This window comes from Lissotriton vulgaris, chromosome 6, assembly GCF_964263255.1.
Source record: "Lissotriton vulgaris chromosome 6, aLisVul1.2, whole genome shotgun sequence".
Taxonomy (NCBI): Eukaryota; Metazoa; Chordata; class Amphibia; order Caudata; family Salamandridae; genus Lissotriton; species Lissotriton vulgaris.
Window position 1 is genome coordinate 617852292 of NC_141694.1, and position 5329 is coordinate 617857620.

Sequence of the window (5329 nt, forward strand, 5' to 3'; positions counted from 1 at the left end):
AACTGGAGAAGACAGGACAAGAAAGGAAGTTGCAGAGGAGGCTCTACCACCAGGAGACTGTCATGTTTTCTGGAGATGCAAAAGGATCTAGAAAAGGAACACTCTGGATAGATGCCTTCAGATGGAAAGCCTAAGCACTGAGATAACATTCAATTGATGAAGACATATTCCTGCCTAGGCTGTCTGCCTGCAGGTTTATAACTCCCGGGATATACATTGCCTTGATGAAGAACAAATGAACCTCCCCCAAAATAGAATTTCCATGGCTAACAGTACTAGAGAAGAAGGCGTAATGCCCCCTGTCTGTTCAGATCTGACTTTGCCACCTGATTGTCTGTCCTCACAAGAATCACCTGCCCTTAGACATCAGGAGCAAACCACAGCAGAGCTCTGCCCACCCCTGTCATCTATCACTATTTGGATGAATTGTGAGCTTCTCACCATGACCAACTGTCCTGGGCCTCTTTCTCTCTGAAGGTTGCACCCCAACCCTTGCTTGCGTCCATCATCAGAGCCAATGATAATGGCTCCACAAACGGAACTCCTTTCAGGAGATTCGAAAGATACATCCACCACTGGAGATTCTGCACAAACATGCAAGACACTAGAATGAGCAAATTGTAATCCAGAGAGTCTGGAGTCCAATGGCCCAGAACATTCTGAACTAGAGCCTTCAAATGGAGTTGAGTACAGTGTACCACAGCTGTACAGGCCGACATGAGACCCTGAACCAACAGCCAAAGACACGTAGAAGCTACTTGCAACTGAGGAAGGGCCTGGAGATGATGCTAGAAAGGACAAATTCAATCCTCTGGTAGAAAGCCTCATGCCACCTCTGTGTTGAAGAGAGCCCAAATGCACCTCTTCTTTGTGTGAGGCATAGTTGTCTTTAACAAAAAGAGAGGGGCTCTCTATGACCCAAGGGAAAATAGAGCTCCAATGTACTGTTAGGTAAAAAAAGTGTTTTTCCGTTGGGAATATAGGTGTAACGCACCTTCTAGTATACTTCCATACATTCAACTATTTCATACATTCCACAGATTAATATCCACAATATTGAGTTTTTTGGCCAACACTTAACAAGAAAAAAACCACTTAAAATTAAAATAATGTACATTTATTTGTGACAAAATTTAAAAACACATTAGCAATCACATAAAAATCAATAAAAAGTATACAAAAACACTTAATTTAAAAAGAGGAGAAGGAAAATTCAGACAATACACTTTGTCTTGTAATACAGTCAATTCAAATATTTCATTGGCAACAATGGGGAGGCTTTCCCTTCCTATACCCAAAACTTTGTTGACAACTCTGAAATTTGACCACTCTGCAATGCGTTGACGCGTTTCGGAAGCTTTAGATGGTTACGGCTTCCTTCTTCAGGACAATAACAATATATCTCCACAGCAAATAGTCACCTAGTGCATGAATAAAACATTCTTTACTCCTTATGTTATGTAATCCTATGTACCAGCTAATTCTGCATTTTATTCACAACAAGCTAAATTCCAATACATTAAAATCTACTTATTAGAGAAACACAATATACCAGAAGCTTTGTAGTCATATACATTTTCGCTTTTTTCAATAAAAAAATACATCCATTTTTCTACTTGCATTAACACTGTTTTTTCGAGTCATGGTAAGTGTACCACCAATATACTCATAATTTTTCAACCGCTCATCTTACGTTCCACAACCATTCATCTTTCATTCATACATCTATAGCACTCACCGGTGCGATAACATCTTGGTGAATGAATTTAAACATAAGTTTATTGCTCTTCAGGTAAGACGATCTCTCCTGTAACTGTAACGCATAAATAGATACAGCTCTATAATCATGCTTATAGTTTGATATAGCTAAATTATTCATACTGGCATTTTTCTAATTACCTGTATAATTATCGGCTCAACCTCTGTGGTTTACTTCGGTTGATTCCAGATGATCCTACCAGAAGTGTTTGTTAGCACCTGGCAATCAATGGGGACATTTTGTTAATTATCTCCACATTTATTTTAAATCTACAAATCACTTCCAGCTGAGAATGAGGAATAGTTTTCAGATCTTTTTTATGGACTCGACAGATATCATATCTGTAAAACATGAGTGTACTACAAGTGAGAAGGTTACTCACATTCTTAGATCTATTTAAATTAGTCACGGCTTCTTTACGTTTCTTTTATTATTATTAGCCGCTCACCTGATAAAATTCCAGCTTGTCTTTATCCTTTCATTGCCTGATAGTTCTATATATTTTATGATTTTCGTTTCTGAAAAGCATAATTTAACTTGCTAAGTATTTCTCAGCACTTTGAGAAACTATTATGCGTTTTTATCACTGCTACATTTTGTGGCTGCTCACCTCATTAAAACATCAGCTTTTCAGTCCGATATCAAACCTCATCAACCAGGGTACTTTTCATGGCTGCGTTTAAAGATACAGAAGAGGCGTATGTAAAATGAATTAAAATTAACCATGCTGTTTTTTCTCGTAATTAAGCCTCTAGCTATCACATAGTTGCCAAATGCACCCGTCCCTGTATCGTGGCCGTTACCTACATCTAACGTTTTTAAGACACAGGGCAAAACTCTTTGAATACGTTAAACCCGATGTCAACCAGTTAGGCTAAATGCTAACTCTTTCTCTTAAGTTAAACTAGACTTTTTTCAGCGTTTGGTTTAACCTACCTTATTCAATGCGCCCGTTCGTATTCCCCGGGATGTTCACACCGCGTCCTCCTGATCACGGGTGTTATTTTCTTTAAACAGCGTGAGGATTTACAGGGCGATTTTTAAATACGTCCCGCTGACGTCACTGTGTTTTGCGTCCGTTCTTTTTTTTATTCAAACAAAACTTTATCTACAACCAATTTATTAAGGGTGCAGTTATTTTCATTGGTTATGTCTTAAAATTGTCAGTTTATTTAAAAACATTTTGGGAAGTGTTTCCAACCTCATGCACAAGTATGTGCCCATACAAAAATACGGTTGGGGCGGATAACTTCCCTGTCCCCCCATAGTAGAGTATACAACACTCCTTTACAAATTCAATCCTCTGGTAGAAAGCCTCATGCCACCTCTGTGTTGAAGAGAGCCCAAATGCACCTCTTCTTTGTGTGAGGCATAGTTTTGACTTGCTGGCATTTAAGAGAAATTCCAGGGAATTGGGAATGCCACACACTCTGAGTACATCTTCCCCTGGCTTGGAAAACTAGGAAGCAATTATTAACCAATCATCCAGGTATGGAAATACTTGTATCCCAAGTAAATGTAAAGGTGCCACCAGTGGTGCCCATCTTAAAATTTGTGGGAATGAGGATAGACCAAAAGGCAGCACCTTGAACTTAAAAGATCCGCCCCACAGAAAACCGAAGAAACCTCAGTGATTGCTCGAGAATCTGCACGTGGAAGTAGGCATCATGCAGGTCTAGGATCATGAGAAAATCCTTTTGAGACGCCAGAGGAATAATTCTCAGCAGAGAAACCATCTTGAATGTACACTTCATTGAATATCTGTTGAGGGATTTCAGATTCAGGACTGGGTGGAAGCTGGCATCTACTTATGAAATCAAAAAGAGGTGGGTGCAAAAACCCAGTTCCCCTTTCCCAATTGGACACTTGCTGGCTAGTGCCCCTTTCAGAAGAAGTGACCGAGCTCCCAAACTCAAAGCTTGGTTCCTCTAGGATCCTTGGGCAGTGTCGTTTGGAGAAAGAATTGATCCAGTGGCCAAGAAAGAAATGAGATCCGACACCCCGCTCCACCATTGACAATACCCATCTGTCTGACACCACTCTGCACCAGTGATTGGAAAAGAGGCTTAATCTTCCTCCCACTGTAGAAAGGTAATTGTCTTTGCTTTGACTGGGATTGTTGAAAATGTGATGTATAATTTGGTCAGGATTTCCCAGCAGACGTGGCTCCCCGACCTCGAGCCCAGCCTGAAAGGGCCACTTATTTAACCCCTTCGAAGCTAATGACGAGCTGGGCTCGTCATGGCGCTTACCTGCCGTGCGCTGATGACAAGGCCAGCTCGTCATGAAATAAAGGAAAAAAGCAATTTCCAGCGCAGGACGGGAAAACGCCTAGCAGCCATGTGGTTAAAGAGCCTGATTAAAACGTCTATTTACAAAGGACTGTTTATTTCCACATGGTCTAAAAGGCTGCAGCTGTTTTTTCTCTTTTGCAGCTTTCTTCACCAGGTGATCAACTTGAGGAGAAAACAGTTTGTCCCCTGAAAAGGTGAGTTTCAAAAGGAGAGATTTGTTAACTTACTCCAACTTCCATATCTTCAATCACAAAAGGCCCCAAGCAGCAATGGACGCTCCAGCAAATGGAGTTGAAGACCAAAGAATATCATGGGAGACATCAGACAGAAACTGTGCCAAAAGCTCCATATTGGCCAATATTTCGGTGGGGCCTTCTGTTCTCGGAGATAAATAGGAGCTTAAAGTCTTTTAGTAGAGTATGAGCAGAAAAAGCTTTATCGTTTACCCCCTCAGGGCAAACTTTGATGCTGCATCGGCCCTCTTTAATGAACCCTACACTTTCTTTCTGACTGCACCCATCAAGAAAGCTTCTTCAGATTCCAGAGAAGAGTCAGACGTCATACAGGCCATAATTGTATTCACTTTAGGAACCTGAGGCTATTTCTCCTCATATCCTTCCAGAGGATAGTGTTTAAAAAGAAAACATGGAAAAGCTGCTTCGTCAATCTGTTTCCATTCCTCTGAGAGCAAAGACTCAATTAAATAATGCATTGGAAAATCATCAGAAAGAGATGCAATATATTGGGAAAATAACACTTCTTGAGACAAAATCTGAGGCTGAAACCCCAACATTTCTCTGATGTGCAAATCTGAAAATTGCGCCCCTAGACTATTTCGGCCCTTAAAGGCATAATCCGTGCCCTCCTTATCCTCAGCCATTGTTTTTTTTGCTGTTTTGCCTCTGGCTGAGACAGTGCAGTTGCTACTGCCTTATCAACTCTTGCTTGGAGGTCTGACCTCGATACTTGCAAGACCTCCTAATCCCCTAACAGAGCTGCGGTCGATATGCCAGCAACAGGATCCATAACAACCATACAGGTGCGCTAGAAGCTGCGATTGAAATTTAAAGAGGATCCCCGGCTGAAAACAATCAATTATTCTGCAGACAGAGATTTGAACCCCCAGGGCACCCGGTGCGTGCTTCCCACTTGGAAACACCTTAGAACCCGCACATGTATGTGGCGGCCCGGCGTTACTCACCCCCCGGCCTTACAAGGATTTATTTCCTGCCATACCCGTCATTATAAGGAATTAACACCGGTCACCCGGGCAGTG

The 5329-nt window shown here is 41.4% G+C and overlaps 1 long non-coding RNA gene across 1 annotated transcript; it reads right to left on the minus strand.

The window, feature by feature from the left end:
* Positions 1-1212: 1212 nt before the first annotated feature.
* LOC147707787 (uncharacterized) lies at positions 1213-1980 on the minus strand. Its single transcript, XR_015296469.1, has 3 exons — positions 1900-1980; positions 1739-1813; positions 1213-1421 (listed from the first exon to the last, which is right to left on the minus strand). It is a non-coding gene; the product is annotated as an uncharacterized LOC147707787 (long non-coding RNA).
* Between the last annotated feature and the right edge of the window lie 3349 nt (positions 1981-5329).